This window comes from Xenopus laevis, chromosome 1L (genome assembly GCF_017654675.1).
Source record: "Xenopus laevis strain J_2021 chromosome 1L, Xenopus_laevis_v10.1, whole genome shotgun sequence".
Lineage (NCBI taxonomy): Eukaryota > Metazoa > Chordata > Amphibia > Anura > Pipidae > Xenopus > Xenopus laevis.
This window is the reverse complement of record NC_054371.1, coordinates 140,500,896-140,521,740: the sequence shown is the minus strand read 5'-3', so window position 1 is coordinate 140,521,740 and position 20,845 is coordinate 140,500,896. Positions and strand designations below refer to the sequence as shown.

The 20,845-nt window shown below is 38.3% G+C and overlaps 1 long non-coding RNA gene across 1 annotated transcript; it reads right to left on the bottom strand.

Moving 5' to 3' along the window:
* Positions 1-9,265: 9,265 nt before the first annotated feature.
* On the bottom strand, positions 9,266-12,965 carry LOC108714477. Its single transcript, XR_001935373.2, has 3 exons — positions 12,486-12,965; positions 12,079-12,172; positions 9,266-10,029 (listed from the first exon to the last, which is right to left on the bottom strand). It is a non-coding gene; the product is annotated as an uncharacterized LOC108714477 (long non-coding RNA).
* Positions 12,966-20,845: the final 7,880 nt, after the last annotated feature.

Here is a 20,845-nt window from a genome sequence, read left to right as displayed (position 1 = left end):
GTCTTTTGGGTTTGGAAAGCAAATGGAATTGTTTAAAAAAAAAAAAAGGGGTACATGTGCCCATTTTGTACAAGTGTATATAAATTGTTCCAATAAAAACATTGATAATAATGTGTTTTTTATTGTGAATTGAAGGTACTTGAAGTACTAACTCTCTTCTAAGCATTCTCTTGTAAGGATTATATACACAGAATGGATACTTACAAGAACAACTGTAGGGAAGTGATGCCCTCAAACATCATCTTGGGAAGAAAAAACAGTTATTGGCCAACTAATGGGAAACTAAATTCCAATCAACAGTGCTTACCTTAGTGTATTTAAGATAATGCTGAAAGCTATGGGTAGAGATGCACCGAATCCACTATTTTGGATTCGGCCAAACCCCTGAATCCTTTGTGAAAGATTCGGCCGAACCGAATCGGAATCCTAATTTTCATATGCAAATTAGGGGTGGGAAGGGGAAACATTTTTTACTTCCTTGTTTTGTGACAAAAAGTCATGCGATTTCCCTCCCCACCCCTAATTTGCATATGCAAATTTGGATTTTGTTCGGCCAGGCAGAAGGATTCGGCCGAATCATAATCCTGTTGAAAAAGTCCGAATCCCGAACCTAATCCTGGATTCGGTGCATCCCTACCTATGGGACTCCATGAGAGAAGAAATGTTCAAAATATAATATCCAAGGTACAGTATGGTTGATTTTACATGACAATAGGGAATGGATTTTGGATATATGGAAAGGTGCTATTCACAAGTATGTTATGAAAAGTTTTTATAGGAACATTAATGTCCTGTAAAAGATAAGTTATCTTCTGCGAGCAGAAAACAGTAGCAGGGTATCGCATACAATGCATAATACAAGTAAACTCTTGATATTGTAGAAATGAAGACCTTGGCTCAGGACATTAGGGCACCAGTACTAAAGTTATTTCAGTTGAAAAGAAATGAGGGAGAAACACCAGAGGGTCATTAAAAATATAACATATGAATCATAATCATGGGAACCACTCTAAACAGCATAGGCACCCAACTTCTAAGTTAAAGGGGAACTATCACAAAAATGGAACAGTAACATGAAAAAATTGTGCTTTAAAGGGATCCTGTCATTGGAAAACATGTTTTTTTTCCAAAACGCATCAGTTAATAGTGCTACTCCAGCAGAATTCTGCACTGAAATCCATTTCTCAAAAGAGCAAACAGATTTTTTTATATTTAATTTTGAAATCTGACATGGGGCTAGACATTTTGTCAATTTCCCAGCTGCCCCTGGTCATGTGACTTGTGCCTGCACTTTAGGAGAGAAATGCTTTCTGGCAGGCTGCTGTTTTTCCTTCTCAATGTAACTGAATGTGTCTCAGTGGGACATGGGTTTTTACTATTGAGTGTTGTTCTTAGATCTACCAGGCAGCTGTTATCTTGTGTTAGGGAGCTGCTATCTGGTTACCTTCCCATTGTTCTTTTGTTTGGCTGCTGGGGGGAAAAAGGGAGGGGGTGATATCACTCCAACTTGCAGTACAGCAGTAAAGAGTGATTGAAGTTTATCAGAGCACAAGTGACATGACTTGGGGCAGCTGGGAAATTGACAAAATGTCTAGCCCCATGTCAGATTTCAAAATTGAATATAAAAAAATCTCTTTTGAGAAATGGATTTCAGTGCAGAATTCTGCTGGAGCAGCACTATTAACTGATTCATTTTGGGAAAAAAAGTTTTACCAGGACAGTATCCCTTTAAAGTAATGAATATAAAATATAGTGTTGCTCTACACTGGTAAAACTGATGTGTTTGCTTCAGTAACACTACTATACTTTATATAAACAAGCTGTTTTGTAGCCATGGGGGCAGCCATTCCACAGTAAAAAAGGAGAAAAGGCACAGAATACACAGCAGATAACAGATAAGCTCTGTATTATACAATGGGATTCTTCAGAACTTATGTTATCTACTGTGTATCCTGTGCTTGAATGGCTGCCCCCATGGCTACACAGCACTTTGTTTATATAAACTATAGTTATAAATTATAAACTATAGTTGTGTTTGTGAAGCAAACACACCGTTTTACCAGTGCAAGGCAAGAATACATTATATTGTCATTCCTATAAAATGCTTTAATGTTTTGGTGTTACTGTTCCTTTAAGTTGCACTTAGTATCAGCCACTAAATCTTTAGTTAGACCATATTCATGGGTACTTTTTTTGGTTCGGGGCTCATTTACCGAGCACTGGGCAAATTGGCACCTCAGAAGGATCCTATAGCAACTTGAAATCATTGACGTTTATCAGCCAGCTGTAGGTACTGTAAAGCAGCAGATGTGGTGTGAAAGTTCTCAAGCTACCATCATCTGCGACAAAGCTGTTACATTTACAATTGTAAATTGCTCTTTGAGCATTCCCTTACATGAACCCCAGCAGAAATGGATTTAAGGGTTATAATTTTGGTTTATTGCAGTGTTGAAGTACAACATTTCGAGGCTCTCCTGTGCCTTGTTCTGGTTTAAGGGTCCTGACAGAAAAGCAGATTAGTCACCCTGCGAGGAAACGTTCAGCTAATATATTTATTTCAGAATACCTCCTACTGGATAGAAACTATAGTGTGGCCCCTAATTCTACTGGCAAGTTAGAAAGTCTGCAAAAATGTAGTCAGGCTACATGAGACCACTGCACCTACCAGTGGCATAACTAGTGTGTGTGGCCTCCTCTTCATGAGAAAGAAAAATTCAGGAGAAGGAAGGAAGCAGGCCTTTTGGCCTGGGTCCCCTGTGACTGCGGGTCTGCTTCCTCTATGGATCCACCAGTGGCACCTGCTGGTAAATAGACAATGTGTGTGTGTGTGTATGGGGGGGGTGATAGAGTTATAAAATGTATTATTTACTTTTCCCTCGATGATAGATGTAGAGACCCTGAGATTTGGGTGTAGTTAACTCAGGCATTCCTCTTTAGTATTTGGACACCTAAGGGCCCTTTAGTTAACTCAGGCAGCTATGTCCCTAGCTGGGTCCACACTAGTACCTGGGGATTGTCCACTAGATGGCACTGTGTGATAATATAAAAGGGTTTAGCACCATGAGGTCTGGGTCTGTCCTGGGACTTTGCCTCAGTGTGAGGTACTACAGGTCCAGGTCTGCCGGAAAAGTTAGTGAAGCGTGAGATAGGGATAGTACTACAGTAACAGTCGCTCTAGGAGTGAAAGTTAGCCCAGGGTAGCTAGAGAGCAGACGTGGCTCCAACGAGGAGAAATAGTGGGGTTAGGACCCCGTGGTATTTGAACCACTAGTGCAGGGACTACAGTGGGTGAGTTGAGGACCAGATAGGATACCAAGACCCAAGATCCCAGGCTGAATACAGTGGGTGAGGTGAGGATCAAGTCCGGTGCCAAGATACAAGACCCCAGGCTGAGAAACCCATGCCTTAGTGCTTCACCAGAGGGATAGTGCCAGAGTGGTAACTATTTCCCAAGTCTATTGTTACTGATCCATATTGATTTCTACTCCGTCTGTTGCATCTTCTAACCCTCTGGAGGGAATATTGTTGTTGGAGGCTACTCTATAACTGCCAGTGAACATCAAAGTACTGTAACCTATGATCTTGCCGGTGCTCTGTTAATAAACCAGTTATAATTTACTGCAAAGGACTTGTCTGGCTGAATCTACTGCTGCATTTATCCACACCAGGTACCGGGAGTTGCAGGGAGTTGCCCGGGTACACTGGGGGGTCGGGGGCACACTAATAGCAGTGTTAGCCTGGTCACATACAGCCTCAATACACAGCAAAAGTACACTCACGGGTGTGCTACATAGAAATAGGGTGACCAAGGGACATTCAGCATGCAAAGATCCTGGAGGCAAAACGGTGAAAGTCCAGCAACAAAAAAGGTTAACTATGCCAGATAAGGTCTAAAATGTTTCCAGATCTAAATTATTGGAGCTGACAAGAAGTTCAAAGTTGAAATCAAGGTGGAATCTAGAAGTGGGAGAAAAATCTTTGATAAAACATCAAAATGGTCAGATCTGCAATACAACAATCTACAGATTATTGTAAACCTCCATCTGAAGAGTGTACTGTACACTGTACAATTTAAGCTTATTAACATGATTAAGCTGGTAGAAACCTAAGCCACATCGTTAAGCAATTGCACACATTATTTTAGTTGGTACAGTGGATGCAGAAGTGCAATTTATTTTTATTCAGGTTAAATGACTGGAACAACCTAGTCAAAACAGGCATCTTTTAAATAGTTTGGCAGGATAATGCATATACTACTATCCATGAGGCTCCGGCCACTATATTCCAGGGGACTCGATACCAGAGCTTTTTTTTTTTTAGTCTCATGTCTACAACACAATATATTCTGCTGTGCTCAATGGCAGATCCGACGAGCATTTCAGAAGAAAAATGCTGCACCACCAGTGCAATAAAGTTTGGCAGTAGCATTAGTGACATCAGCATGGGGTGACGCTTTGCTGTACCAGGGGTTTCTGGGTCACCGTGAAGTTTTGTGCTGGTGGTTTGATGTGGGTAACACTGGTATTTTATGCTAGCTGTTCCTGAAAGCTACAGTCCCATTTATTATCTAGAATTTACAGAGTGCCAATACATTTATGTAGTGCTTTACTGCATCATCATTCTGAGTGTCTGCTTATTGCTTTTTAAAATGTGAGTGGAAACTCAGACACCACACCATATACAGTATTGCCCAGGTTGGAATCAAACTCATGACCCCTAGTGCTGCAAGGCCAAATTACTAACCACTCAGCTATCATAACATTTAGCTGTGTGCTAGTTTAAGAAATACCTCACTTTAATAAAATTAGTATTGAGCAATTTGTCTCAGCACAGAAAAACAAACATACGACTCCTTAATCCATATTTGCAATTTGCTATGGGGTTTAATGATTTAGAATGGTGTTCAATTGCTCCAAGCATAATGAAGCCTGTTAGAATCATTATTAAGAGTTCTAATTGAGTAGCACAGGTGATAACTCCAGTAATTGCCCCATATCCTGTAATTAACCCTCGTTGCAGAGTAAGCGCACAGGCGCCATCTTTTTCTTTTTGGTAATCTTTTGGTCTTCTTCCTTTCCTTCAGCTATTTCAGTCACTTTCTGTGCATGCGCACTTGTCCGGAACCGGAAGATTGCTTCTACTTTGCATGCACCAATGCGGCACCTACTTTCAAAAGATTACGAAAGAGAAGAAGATGGCGCCCGTGAGCTCTGATGCGCTTACTTTGCAACGAGGGGTTACACGATTAGGGACAATTACTGGAGTTATCACCTCGGTGGGGGGGAGCAGGGAGGGGGGACTATGTAGGGTAGGGGGTTTTATTAAATGGGGGGTTTAGTTCTCCTTTAAGGGTAGCTAATAGCCCTGCCATTGACCTTGAGCATACTTTGTGCCCAGCCAGACTCCTCTGCCTTAACATAAGGTTGTAGTGAACACCTGAAATTCCCGTTCTACTAGGGGGAATCCCTTTGAGAGATTTTCCTTTTGGCACCACACATCTTGTTTAGTCATCTTAGAACGGGTATGTGGAATTTGAATGTGTCAACCTTTTCTTTGATTTGGATGCCTCCTACTGGCCTTGTGCTACTACAAGAACATAGTCATAGCAGTGGCAGCAGAGAAAATATTACAGAGGATAAGTGTGGCCGGTCAGGATAATAATCTATAGGTCAAGTTGCAACCTGCAAAGTTTTCTTCTAGCTTAAAAGGATTTTCATTGTTATGGTTTACTTTTTGTTTCTAAATTACACTGTTCACATTGAAATCATTCACAATAATATTTAAAATTTTATTCATAAACCAACAAATGTATGTTTTTAGCTGTAATATTGGTGTGGAGGCAGCCAATCTCAGTGCTTTGCGTCTGCACTTCAGAGTGGAACTGCTTTGAGACAGCTATTGTTTCTCCCCTTCCTATTGTATTTTAATACAACATGGGACATGTTTGCAGTGCTAAAAGTGCTCCCACGCAGGAATAAAAGCAGGGGTTTTCCTGCTTTGGTGCAAATTTAGCAATGCAAACAAATCCTTCAGCAGAGGTGTCAGGTAGTTGCTATCTGGTTAGCTGTAAGCATTGCTTTGTTGATAGGCTGCTGATGGGCTGTTGGGGAGGGAAGGGGGAACTTGCAGTACAGCAGTAAAGAGTGACTGGGATTTATAAGAGCAAGTCACATGACCTGAGGGCTTCCGGAAAACTGACAATATGTCTAGCCTGATGTCAAATTGCAAAATTAAATATAAAAAAATCTGTTTGCTCTTTTAAAAAATGGATTTCTGTGCAAAATTCTGCCAGAGCAGAACTATTAACTGGTGCATTTTGAAAAAAAAACATGTTTTTCACGCAACAATATCCCTTTAAAGAAGTTTTCACTATTTATTATACCCGCGATGTTGCAAAAATCCCGAATCCAAAAATCTGCCATCCCAGACTTGTCGAGGTCCTGCATAAGTTAATGGGAGAGGCACCTATCCCAAGTTTAAGTTATCATGGTCTTCGGTGGTTTTAGCCCAAAAAGCCGACTTTTTCTTGGTTTTCGGGGGGAAATAATCAAGCTTTTCGGGAGAAAAGCCACAAAAAAATTGTATGATTCGAGTTTTCACTCTGTTTTTTCACCGATCTGATAAAATCAAGTTGATTTATTAATAAATAAGGCAAAATTGGGCATAGGAGTTTGGTTGAACTTTTTTTTATTGGGACAATGATATAAATTTGGATTTTTGTAAATAACCCTATAAATGTTTGTCTTCATCGCTAATTCTTTCTATCAAAGATTTTATTAGACAGATGAGCAGAAGGTAAACCCCAAAAAACTTGATTTAGCCAGTGCCTTATAAAAAGTGTCCAACCTTTTAATTTGTCTCTCTCCAAACCAAAACATCTGGTATATGCTTCAAAAAGAGGAGAATTCCTAATTATTTGTAATAACTGTGGGTCACTAACTCAGTCTCTCAAACACCTTGCACACAGGCTAGACTAACACAAATGCACCCCACATACCAACCAACATCACAAAACTCATTTGCTGCCACCATCTATCTGTCACGGTCGGCACCCTAAATCCAGATCCAATGCTAAGTACCCTGTTCTCGGCTCTTGCTTCTGCCTTTAACAGCCGCCTTTCACCTCGGGAGGAGCCCTCGGCTAATCGGATGCCGCCAGGTCTTATTAAGAGAGGGGGCGTCCCTGCAGACCCCCCCCACTAGACCACCAGGGTAAGTTATTACACTATCATTAACAGGCGATACAAACCTAAGGTGACAATTCCCCCGTTCTCTCTAACAGGTAATAATTCACACTACACCGATGTATTAAACACTCTCTCACTATAGTCATTTAGTTCCTACTGATTCAACAAGTACTTCCGCACACCAAGGGTTAATCAGCATACACACAGACTAGCGTTTCTATTCAGCATGCAGAGGGTTAAGGCTCACAGGTTTACACTTTCAGGCTAGGTCCATTTAGAGCACCAAAGACAATCTTATCAAGTTATCTTTAATATTATAAAAGGTATAACAGTGCAATTAACAAAACAATGTTACAAAAAGAGAAATAAATTCAAAAATACAATTTACAAACAGTTTTTAAAATAAAAGTGAAAACATAGAAAACCTATACTTAGCCTCAGAGGTATAGAATTCCTGGTCCTGGAGACAAATTACTGGTCAAAAGGGGATGTAAACCAAAACAGAAAAATGTGCGAAAGGAGATATATTGTAATTAAAAGCAACTTCTTAATATACATTATAATAATTGAAAACTATCAATTGTTTTCAACTTATTTGTAATTGCGATTGAAATTAGTCCCTTGCTACACCGTTGGTTCTGACTAAAACAATGTGGCAGAATTTAGTTCTCCTCCAACCACAACTCGATAAAACGTAATGGCATAACTAAGGGGGAAGCGGAGCCTGGGACAGAAGGAAACCTTCTGCTCATGTCTCATGATCCCTGTTGCCAACACCCCCACACTTCGGGCAGATTTATTAAGGTTAGAGTTGGTTTTTCCATGAAAATTCAAGTTTTTTGGTCAAAACTCAAATTTTCAGGTTTAAAAAAAGAATCTTGAATGTTCGAGATTTATTATATCTCGACCCTTGAAATAGCTCCATTACATAAAATACACCACCTAAAACCTGTCGAGGTCCTTTGAACCATTTGAAGATGTCAACAGCCTGCATGATGTCCACGTTTTTTTCGGGGGGGGGGGGGGTTTGCCTGAAAACTTGAATGATTCGAACAAATCGAGGTTTTTTTCACCAAATTCGAGGTTTAGGTTGTGGGGCTCAAACTCGCAGAATTTTTCACATTCAAGTATTTTCTTAAATAATTTACCATTCGAGTTTCAAGTTCATTAGAGGTTAAAAAAAACTCTAACACTTGACCTTTGATAAATAACCCCCTAATAGTTACTGATGGTGCAGGGGGAATGGGGCCAGGGAATGTGGGTGGCAGGGAGGCCTGCAAGATCCAAGTTACACCACTGCTTACGTGGTCTGTTTACCAACTGCCTTTTGCAATATTATTTCAACCATTTCTAAACATAAATATAAAGTAAGTAAAGTCAATTGCTCCTGCTGCCTGTCTGGGAGCATGAATGAGCTGGAATGAGGTTTCCCATATACAACAATCTGATATCCATTAAAGGAGAAGGAAATGCCTATTTAACTGTGGGTGACAAAAGTTAGGCACCCCAAGTGATTATATATACTTACCTCACATCCGGCCAGTGCACCAATCAGGAGAAAACTGTACCGCTCCAGGGGTTCTTCCAACGAGCACCACAGAGCGATCAGCTTCCTTCTTCTTCTCTCTTCAAATTTCCCCGGCAGATACGCGCAGTAGAACGAAATAGCCAACTTCTTCATTAAAGTTCACCTTTCGCACCACAAGAAGCCGATCACACTGTGGTTCTTGCTACAATAACCCCGAGTCAGTGCAGTTTTCTGCTGATAGAAGCACTGGCCCAGGGTGTGAGGTAAGTATATACAATTACTTGGGGGTGCCTAACTTTTGGCATCCCCAAGTAAAGAGTACCATTCTTCTCCTTTAAATATCACTAAATCTATACTTGGGTGACATGATATTTAGAAAAGTGAATCAAACTTATTCATGCAATTTTTTTTTACCTCTAATTCAAACAGCATCTGCTTTTCAGTTTTGTTAAATGAAATACTCTCTGAACCTTTGCTTCCTCTTTAAATTGTGAGTTTCTGGAACTGTATCCAAAATATAATAGCAATGCCATTATTTTAATAGCTGCAAATAAAAATGAGCACATTTTCATTTTTAATATCTTGAAAACTATTTTCAAGACAACTAAAACAAAATCTTTTCAAGACACAAGTGTAAAGCTACAGTTTTCCAAATTATAAAATGGAATATAACATAATTTAAATACATGTTGCACACCTTCACACAATTTTATTGCTTTATATCTGTGTTTGCGGGACTTTCAGTTTAAGCCCACCTTGGAGATCAATGTTTTTTTCAGGGCTCCCTCAAACTCATATCAATGTTATATGTATATGAAGAGTGCCATATTTCTAACAATATATACCCCCAAAACCACTCCTTGAACTTTGTGCTAAGATTTCTGGAATATTTCAAAGATGAAATAGATACATTCCCCATCATAACTGGCCTTCAGGTTGGTCCCCCTGCCCCATATCCCCAAAAAGGCCAGTTCTACAGCTTGGGAACTACTGAACTAAAACTAAAAAAAAAGTTCACAAAGCTATATATTAAATGTACTGCAATTCTAAATTACAAGAAATTATAAAATAACATAAGGAATGTTATGGTTTTTTTTTGCAATGAGCATTTGCAGGATGCATGTTTAGCATATGGTCAGTGCACAAAGCTGTTTTAAGCCTTAAATAGAAATCAGCACTTTATTCATCCACCGCTGCAACTCTCTTCTGCCTTCTATGGAATGGTTTCAAATTCCATTTTGTGGGTTCCAGCATTGAACCATTGTAAACAAACAACATGGTCATTTCTTCTGCATAGGTAAGATTCTGGAGCAGCTGGAGGGGAAAATACATTTCAATAAGCAGATGAGTATTATTCTACTTCAGTGCACTACATTTAAAAATGACAAGCCCAAAAAGTGTTCTTGTTTGTATGCTGTCTTTTTCAGTTCCAAAACTTGAAAAATCAGGCATTTAGAGAATTTGCAATTTATATAGAATTATATGTTGGCCAAAAAAGTACAAGACATTCCTTTTAACAATAAAACACATACATAGTTGCTCCAAGAAAAAAATAATTGGGTAGCCACTAATTTTAATCGGATGCAGCTAGTTACATTAAAGGTATACTGGCATGGGAAATCCATTTTTCAAAAGAGCAAAAGGATTTTTTTATATTCAATTTTGAAATCTGACATGGGGCTAGACATATTGTCAGTTTCCCAGCTGTCACGGCGGAGCTGAACCCGAGGCTAACAACAACAGCCGGATCCTTAAGCCTGTGTGCCCATAGCATAAGGACGTGTTTTTGTGTTGCGTTTTTAAAAATGGATGGTTGAGCGTAAATGAAACCCAATGAAACCACACACGAATGATAATATGCATATTTCTAACTGTAGTTTTCTTTTCCCAACGTGAATTTCTGTTTTTTCTCATTTCAACAATTCCACTCAGAAGAATTTTAGTAAATTTTTGTGAAAAAAAAGCCAAGAACAAAAGGAATTTACATGTAAAATGTAGCCGGACTGATTGTCAATACACAACATAATTACGTCACAAGCATATGACACCGCAAATACATATACATGTAATCCATCTTGCGAGAGTTTGTCTGCCATATTTCATTGAAGTGTATTTCCAAACCTGTGGATCCTATAGCGTTTAGTTAAATGGAGTTTCCTTGGCCCATTGGCGTTTCTGCTGAAAAATGCAAATATTGGCGCTGCGTGTTGGCTCACAAGTACTCCATGGGAATTGCTATAGTGCGTATTCCATTATTGTCAGAAGCACTTAATTTTGTGCTTATTTATGCTCGGCTGCAAGTTTTTTAAAACGCAACGTAAAAACTCCACGTGTGACCTCGCCCATAGGCAAAGGGAGCCCCCAAATCACTAGACTTAACTGTTCATCAAAATCTGAAAATATTTTCAATATATAGGGTATATGGTGGGTATCACATACTGAAAAGAATTTCAGAAAATACAAGCATTCCAGATAATAGATCCCATAAATGTACTGGTACTGTACATGTAATGTACTGTTATTAAGAATGTTTGTGGCCTTGGGGTTTCTTGATAAGGGGTCTCTCTGCCATTTGGATCTTTATACCTTAAGGGGCAGGTTTATCAAGGGTCGAAGTGAATTAGAGGGAATTTTCAAAGTAAAAAAATTCAAAATTCAAAATAATTTTTTGGATACTTCGACCATCGAATAGGCTACTACAACTTCGAATTCGATTCGAAGTAAAATAGTTTGAATATTCAACCATTCGATAATCAAAGTACTTCGCAGAATTAAACCTGTGTTATGTTAGCACCTTCTAGTGCAGTTTTTGAAGTTTTTTGAAGTCGAAGAAAAATCGTTCGATCGATCACTGAAATCCTTTGAATCGTTCGATACGAAGGATTTAATGCGACCGATTTTACTTCGACCGCAAATGGCCAAATTCGATGAAAAAAACTTCGACTTCAATATTCGAAGTTGAAGTAATTCAATTCGATGGTCGAATTTCGAAGAATTTCAAAATTCGACCCTTGATAAATCTGCCCCAATGTCTACTAAAAAATAATTTAAACATAACATAAAGCCATAAGGATTATTTTGCCTCCAATAAGGATTAATGATATCATAGTTGAGATCAAGAAAAAGGTTCTGTTTTGGTATTGCAGAGAAAATGGAAATCATTTTTAAAAAATATGAATAATTTGGAGTCAATGGGAGACAGCCTTCCCGTAATTTGAAACTTTCTGGATAATGGGTTTCCGGATAATGGATCCCATACCTGTAGTAGAAGAACCACATTTTTTGCTTTATTCTACCAAGTGCTCTGAAGTTTCACTTTACCAATTCACAGACAAATAGAAAGAATGTAAAACGTAACTGTACCTGTGAAATATTCCGCCTGTAATTCTCCAGCTCGAGTTCTTTTCTGTCAAGTTCCTTGTATTTCTATTGTTCGTTTGTTGTAATCATCCACAACCTAAAATAATACAGTTTAGTTGAATTGATAAAACGGCATTATAGTGACATAATACGTTATCTACTATGCACAATGATTTGTCTTTCAGCAGTAAATATTTCAGAAGCTAAATAAAATAAAAATAAAGCACAGTATTTTTGGTGAAAGAACAGTGTGTTCTGTTCTTTCTTAAAGTCTCTACTTAAAATTCTAATAGATTCAATTTCTGGCATTTCAAGCATATTGTTCCTGCTGTCTAGCTTATTATTACCAAGAGCTCTAAAATAGCGTAGGAGGGCAAGTACAGTGAGAAAAAAACCCAGAAGCAACCTACTGAAGCAGTTAAGCCTGTGAAGCATGAGGCTCTAGATCTTTCTTCATTTAGCATCTATCTCGTCCAATGAATCAGGGAGTGCTCGGAAGGCCTAAAAATAAAGGCAAAGATCTCTGGGTAAGTATTAAGAATTAAATATTTTGAAAGAAAAAAAATAAACAAGATGGTGAGAGCAATGGATGGTGTGATCACACAAATAACGAATAGGAACAATTGCTAAGGTCAGAGGGGGAACCCCCCAGGCATTACATTACACATGGAATTTTATTACTGGGAGCTGCAACCGATTGCTACTGGCTGAAGTTTACAGTGGAAAGCAAGCAACTGAACAACTTTAAAAGCAATAATTATGTTTGTACTATGACATAATTGTAGAGATACCCCCCCTTTTTTTTTAGTTACCATAAGCAACTTGGGGCAAATAATCAAGTAAAGCAAGCAACTGAACAGGAACGGAAATGGGTAGCAGTTTGCAGTAAGTGCCAAGACTTGGCAAAAAAAAAAAACACACAACAGAAACACTGGAAATTCATATATTTAGAGTTTGTTACTGAAGGAGCTGAACATACTTTTTGCCTTTGTTGAATTAGGAAAGATCTATGGTTTTTTTTATTTCTAGCAAAATTTGTACCTGAAACTGAAGCTACATTTTCTGTACCCAAACATCAAAGTCAAACAAACCAGCACTTCATAGGCAAAAAGTATGTTCGGATTAAGCCCAATTCATTCAGCTAATTTTGAAAATGGATATACTGTTCCTTTAAATACACACACACGTACGATTGTTTTTTTAAAGGGACAATATACCCCTTTTCAAACACACACATATATATATATATTTATTTATTTATATATCCGAGCTGCGTATATATATATATATATATATATATATATATATATATATATATATACATATATATATATACATATACATATACATACCCACATACACATTTGTATAACTTACATTGTATACCAGTTCAAGTCCATTAAAATATTTTTATTTTCTCAAATATGTTACGGTAGATAAATGTCACCTACATGAATAAGTTTGGTCAATTAAGTTAAAAAACCCTCAAATTCGACCCTTGAAGTAAAATTCGAATTCGAGGGATTTTAGCGCAAAACGAACGATCAAACGATCGAATAAAAATCCTTTGAATCGAACGATTTTAAGCGATCGATCGAAGGATTTTTATTAGACCGAAAAAAAACTTAGAAAAATGCTGGGGAAGGTCCCCATAGGCTAACATTGGACTTCGGTAGGTTTAAAGTGGCGAAGTATGAAGTCTACGTTTTTTTTAAAGAGACAGTACTTCGATTATCAAATGGTCGAATGATCAAACGATTTTTACTTTGAATCGCTCGAATCATTCGATTCGATCGAATTCAATAGAATGTGACCAATTCGATGGTCGAAGTACCCAAAAAAATACTTCGAAATTCGAATATTTTTTTATTCTAATTATTCACTCGAGTTTAGAAAATCTGCCCCTAGGATTCAGAGACCACATAACGTGTTGGAAATTACTTGTATAACTCCATTTGAATTTTTTTTTTCTATTTATGGGTACCGTATATACCCGTGTATAAGCCGAGTTTTTCAGCATCCAAAATGTGCTGAAAAAGTCTACCTCGGCTTATACTCGGGTCAGCGGGCAGTAGCTGAGATTGCAGTCACTTTTAATCATTCCTATACCAACAGTTCACTTGGGGAGAGACTGCAATATCCCACAATGCCCTCTGTTGGTTATATGAAAGAATAACAGTGCGCCCTCTGTTGGTTATATGAAAGAATAACAGTGACTGCAATATCACACAGCGCCATCTGTTGGTTATATCAAAGAATAACAGTGACTGCAATATCACACAGCGCCATCTGTTGGTTATACGAAAGACTAACAGTGATGGTAATATCACACAGCGCCCTCTGTTGGTTATACGAAAGATTAACAGTGATGGCAATATCACACAGCACCCTCTGCACATGGTAGTGGAACAATGCACACAGTAATCCGTTTGGCAATTCTCTGTCACCATCAACTTTGCAAAGAAGTCCGGTTGATCGTTGGGGGGGTCTCTTTGGCGGAATGTGCGCTGCTGGGAGACAGGGCTGTAGTTGTGTCTAGGCTTATACTAGAGTCAATAAGTTTTCCCAGTTTTCGTAGGTAAAATTAGGTACCTCGGCTTATACTCGGATCGGCTTATACTCGAGTATATACGGTATTTAATTAGCTGTAAGGGGGTACTAAAAGTCGGTGCAATGTAAAGGAGAACAAGAAAAAAGTTTGGAACAGCCTTTACGACATGCAGAGTACTGAGGACTCAGAGATATATGGAATCCCTTATCCAGAAAACCCACATCCAAAAAACTCCAAATTACGGGCCATCTTAAACAAATAATTCTATTTTTTAAGGAATTCCTTTTTTTCATATATTACCACCCCACACTAATCGCATGCCTCTGTAATAAAATCACACATCAGCAACATCAAGGGGTGATGATCAAGAAGTCAAACAAGTTATGGTGGATACTTGGCCAAGAAGAGGGATAAGAATATCACTGATGTAAAATAATGAATTCTGGCAAAACTTGCCCTTAATAATTAAGTACAACACAAGGGAGAATTAAATGAACCATCAGGATATATAATACATGTATGGGATTGGTTATCCATAAACCCATTATCCAGAAAGCTCAGAATTACGAAAAAAAGACCATCTTCCAGAGACTCCATTTTATCCAAATAATCCAAATCTTTAAAAGTAATTTCTTTTTTCTCTGTAATAATAAAACAGTAACTTGTACTTGATCCAAACTAAGATATAATTAATCCTTATTGGAAGCAAAATCAGACTATTGAGTTCATTTAATTTTTACATGATTTTCTAGGAGACTTAAAGTATGAAGATCTAAATTCCATAAAGATCTGTTTAGCATTCTGGATAACAGGTCCCATATCTGCCTTTTATACTAGCATTTATTTCAGCAAATGGAAGTGAGTTTTACTGAAATTAAGATATTTGAATCAAATGTATAAGCTCCATTATTTTTTTCAGACAAGGCAGGACATGGAAAAATCTTAATATCTTTGTTCCATATTTTGTGAAACTGTATACTGCTGGTACAATAATAGTTGTACTCAACCTGAAACAGAGAATACACTTAGCCACCCTGGAATGTAGGGTAGAAAAGTGCTCATTTCTGAAGTAGGAGGAATCCTAACAGTATATGGGGGTTGTCCAAGAGCATTATGATATAAGACTTATTATAAAACTTGCCTTTAAGAAAAATTACTTTGGGGAAAAATTTGATTTCTTTGGCTATAAATGATAGGGTATTAATCACCATAGGAGAAATATAAATCAATTTTAAAGGCTTAAAACCAGAATTAAGCATTTAATCATCAGAACAAGTGGTTCTCTCATGCTACTGTAATCCAGGTGCTTACAAACTATTAGTATATAGTAATAAATGTTACAGTATACTAATTTTATTTCTGTACACCCACCTCTTTTTGTCACAATTCATAAGCCCCAAAAATTGGGGGAAATGATTATACTAAAAATTAACTAAGTACGTATACAAGACACTAAAAACATTACTTTACAGCCAATAACACATTTAACCATTATGAAAACAATACTAAAATGTGCTAAAAATGTGCTTGGTGGAAAAGCAATTCTATCCCAGATTGACAGCTAGAAGCACTGGATAAGGCAATCTGAGACTCTGATCAAAGAGGTAAGCAGCACTATATTCCCCACCCACACCATCAGTTCACATATGATTAATGTATAATGACTGACAGGTAACTGCAGTGATATAGTTGGTTAGTATGAGGGGTTTTTTTTTCAAAGCACATCAGTTAATAGTGCTGCTCCCACATAATTCTGCACTGAAACCCATTGCATTAAAAAAAAAAATTAATTTTATGTTGAAATTTGGCATGGGGCTAGACATGATGTCCATTTCCCACAATGTGACTTGTGCTCTGAAAAACTTCAGTGCAGTAACGTAACTAGAGGGGGGTGGGCCGTGCAGCCGGGCCCCCCACCCCCTCCGTACTCCCAGAATTCCGCCAGAGTCAGTGGCACGCGAGCTGCCGGGGCGGCCTGAGGGGGTGTGGGCAGGGGTGGAACTACCGGGGGAGCAGGGGGGCTGCAAGTGGGCCAGGGCCCGCACCCCCTCAGGGCCCCCCGGCAGTCCGCACGCCGCGCATATCCCGGGCAGTTCCGGGTTTACGGAGGGGGGCAGGGGGCACGGCTGCGCGTCCTGCGCCAGGGCCCGCCCCCCTCTAGTTCCGTTTCTGGGTGCAGGACCTAGGCCCATCGCACCCCTGCTCCCCTGGTAGTTACGCCACTGCTTAAGTCACTCTTTCTACTACACTGCAATTTGGAATGATATCACCCCCTCCCATCCCACCCCCAGCAGCCCATCAGCCAATCAGCCTATTAACAGAGCAATGGGCAGCTACCCAGTTAGCAGCTACCGGACACCTCTGCTGAAGGATTTGTTTGCATTGCTAAAAGTGCTCACTAGTGGTAAACAAGAAAATAGCACCCAAACAGGGAAACCCCTGCTTTTTCCTGCTTTGGTGCTATTTTCTTGTCTACCACTGGGTGAGTCTAGGGAGCACAACTTGGGTTGTACTGAAATACAATGAGAAGGGGAGTAACAATTGCTGTCTCAAAGCAGTTCCATCCTGAAATGCTGGCTCCTTCTCAAAGCTCAGGATCAGGCACGATGCCTCCACACCAATATTACAGCTAAAAAAATACATTTCTTGGTTCAAGAATAAAGTTTTTAATAGTAGAGTGAAATATTTGCAAACAGTGTAATTTAGAAATAAAAAGTAAACAATACAAATCATGATAAAATCCCTTGAATAGCCATTAGTGATGCATATGTTAGAAAGAGTTTTTATTACTTGCAGACAAATCTCTCTCTCTCTCTCTCTCTCTCTCTCTCTCTCTCTCTATATATATATAAGACACAGCTGTATGTTAGGTCTACAATTGACTTAGACTTGTGTGGGAGTATGTAGGATCTCTTTTCATTGTGATTCTGTGAGATCCTCCACCTCTGCTTCCCAGGCTTCCCCGCACTTGAATGTACCTTTCTTATTTATATACTCGCAGATACATGTGTACAACTTACACTAGGTGGTTATTTATCAAAGGTCAAGTTTGTGAGTTTTTTTCTACCTCGATTAAATTCACATTGTTTGCTTATTTATGGAAAAAAACAAATGTAAAAAACTTGATTGAATGCAATCGGGGAAAAAACTCAAATCCCTCGAATTTATAAGCTAAAAACCTTGAATACCTTGAATTTATCAAGTTTTCGAGAACAAACCACCATAAAACACCTGAGAATCATGAAGGTAAAAAACCATCTTCAAATGGTTAAAGGGTCCTCTGCCACTGACTTCTAAATGACCTTGACAGGTTTTTAGCTGGAGTATTTTCGGATTCAGGCTTTTAGCAGTCTTTTAGCAGCCCCCCCCCCCGAAAAAAGATAGGGATAATATTGGATTCATGGTAATTTTGTATAAGTAATTTTCAGGGAGATAGATAATGGGCACTTGCTCCTTGGGGATCCACCAGTAGCAGGACAGGCTTGAATGGGCTTATTTTTAGACCTGACCAAATGTGGTTGTCAGGCATAGCTGGGCCGCAGTGTACAGCTGAATTATGTCTACTCTGTAACGCAAGAAACATCCTTGTATATCATGGGAATGCCTCACCAGTGTGGCAAATGTTTCAATGGCTATTGAAAACATAAGGGAGGATGGGGCAGCCCTGCCTCTTTCTACCTGAGAGGCAGCAATTCAAATATTTGCTTTTAATGTTTTACTTGCAGCTGGCTTAGTATAGGTTAAACCCCCATTTTAATGGGCACCAATCGTTTCAGAACCTCTTTGCTCGGTATGTATGAAGCCAAATCGGCCAAATATTCACTCCTTTGGCAGCTTCTTCAATTCTACAGCTGACTTTAGTAACAAGCCCCATTATTAACAATATTTTACTGCCATGAATTTACAGCTATGTGGGCTTCTAAACTGAAGCAAGTGTTTAGCTAAAAAGTAATCATTTTAACAGTTTTGTAGACATTTTATGTTCTGGTTGTCTTTTTTTTTTGTTTTCATTTCCAAAATCTCTTTCTTCCTTCATCTCAATTCATCATCTCTTCGGTCTAAATACCTTTGTCTCTCAGTCAGCTGCCCCATTGCAGCTTCTACACTGGAACATTTTCTTTCCATTTCCTATTCAAAAAATAAAACAGATATTTGAAAAGCTCAATATTTTGACCGCAGAACTATGCTACTGTTGAGAGGAAAATGGTGTGTGAAGTTTTACAAATGTTATATAATGTGTACAGTTACATTTAAAATAAAGTCATAAAATGGCTATTATTGAAATTATACAGATTACACATATGGCTCTAAAGTAATAGCCACATTTAATTCCTAACAAAAATACTCTTGGTTGTGTTTTGAAGGCAGACCAAGTCTTATGTGCTTTCACATAAAAAAGTAACCAATCAACATATTCAAACAAAGAATAGTGCATCAGAAGGAGGCTGTAATAGACGTGATTGGCTAGTAGAAGAAGCAGCAGTCAAGTCCATACTCTCACTAAAAATCCCTAATTCAGTACATTCAGTATAAAATACTATGGAGAGATATGGAATGGCCCTGCAGGTTGGAAGACAACTGGATTTCAGGGATTGCCTCTGGAATCCATGTTTGGGAGGGAGGTCAGTTACTGTTGTCCAACTGGGTCCATGCACCTATAAAGCCCAGTCAGTTGGGTTTGTGGATATGTTAAAAAACGGATGTCATGTTTTGTTACACAAAAACATGCAGAAATGCAGATTTTTAAAAAAAATGCAGAAAAATACCCCATGATCAACAAGAAATGAATGCATCTTTTTTTACTACCTCATACTGCTGACACATATTTTCATATTCCTTCAAAGCACAAAAAATTTAAAATGGGAAGAACCGCTAGACATTATATCCGCCAAGACCCATAGTGGCTCTAACACTGTATCCAGAGACTGACTAATTAATATAATAATTAATATAAGCTGGTGGAAAACACTAACACGTTTAAGTTGTTCCTTGATCACAGTAACAGGCAAAACATACATTATGACAAAAAGAAAAAAAAACAACTTGAACTTTATTGGGGGAATGTAATAAAAATCGCTAACGGAAAAACTATTCGCAATGCGAAAAGTTATGCCTTTGCGCAAACAAATTTTGCTTTGTGCGAATTTAATATAGCTTTTGCGAGCCCGGAAACTGTTTAGCGACCACTTCCGACAGTGAAAGACCGTTTGCGAATTTTATACTTTGCGCCAATGCGCAGTCAATGTAATAAAACTTCTTACTGAAAAAGTCGTTATGTTTGCTCCAAAAGATTACGACACCTTCAAGCACTTCTTATGAGTACGCAATTAAAATTCGCAATGCGCAATTAAAATTCGCAATGCAAAAACAGTTTAAGGAACAATATTACATTGCCAGATGTGGATTTTTAGTCTTATTGGTGCGAATTGTTTTGCTCTTTGCAACTTTTATTACATTCCCCTGTATATATTATGTCCTAGTGTACATGATTCATACCCCTCAGTAGAAATAACCTAAACCAGGACAACAAAGGTTACCACCCAGGGTCGCTTTCTTTCCAACATGTCAATTTTATCTTGGTGGCGCTTTTGCTGGTAGTACCTCTCTTGTTTGTACCGTTAATTCCATTGGTTCAATTTTTCCAAAAACTCTGCTTTACTATTGCAAGCACTCTGAAAAATATATATAATATAATAATCATGCTTTATATTTTATATTTCTAGTCCACAAATAATATCATTCAAATCATGCAAATAACAGACCGGAAGTTGGAAAAGAGCCTTTGACTATCTCTGCAGTGCTATTTTTTCTGGAATTCTTTTGTTTAGTTAATCTGTTGCATTATATTATATTTAGCCCAAGGCAAAGGCACATGGAGAATTTTAACTGTTGTGGGGCTCTTGTGGAAAATGGCAAGGTAAAAAATTTCCTACTCAGCCTGTAGAAACTTTCCAATCACATCAATGGGAAATCTGCTGTCTACGACTAATCAAGGATAAAGTGCTTAGTGTTACATCAAACATTTAAATACCCATCAAACCTCCAAAAAGGCGTCTCTAAAATGACGTCATTATCATGAGAATTGTGCAATCAATTAAGGTAATTAAAACCTACATATAAAAAGTATCTTGAATAAAAATGTGTTAAATAAATACACCACTAGGTGTCACCATAATAAAGTGAATATAGTTCACATAAGTCCAAGTTGCTCACTAAGTT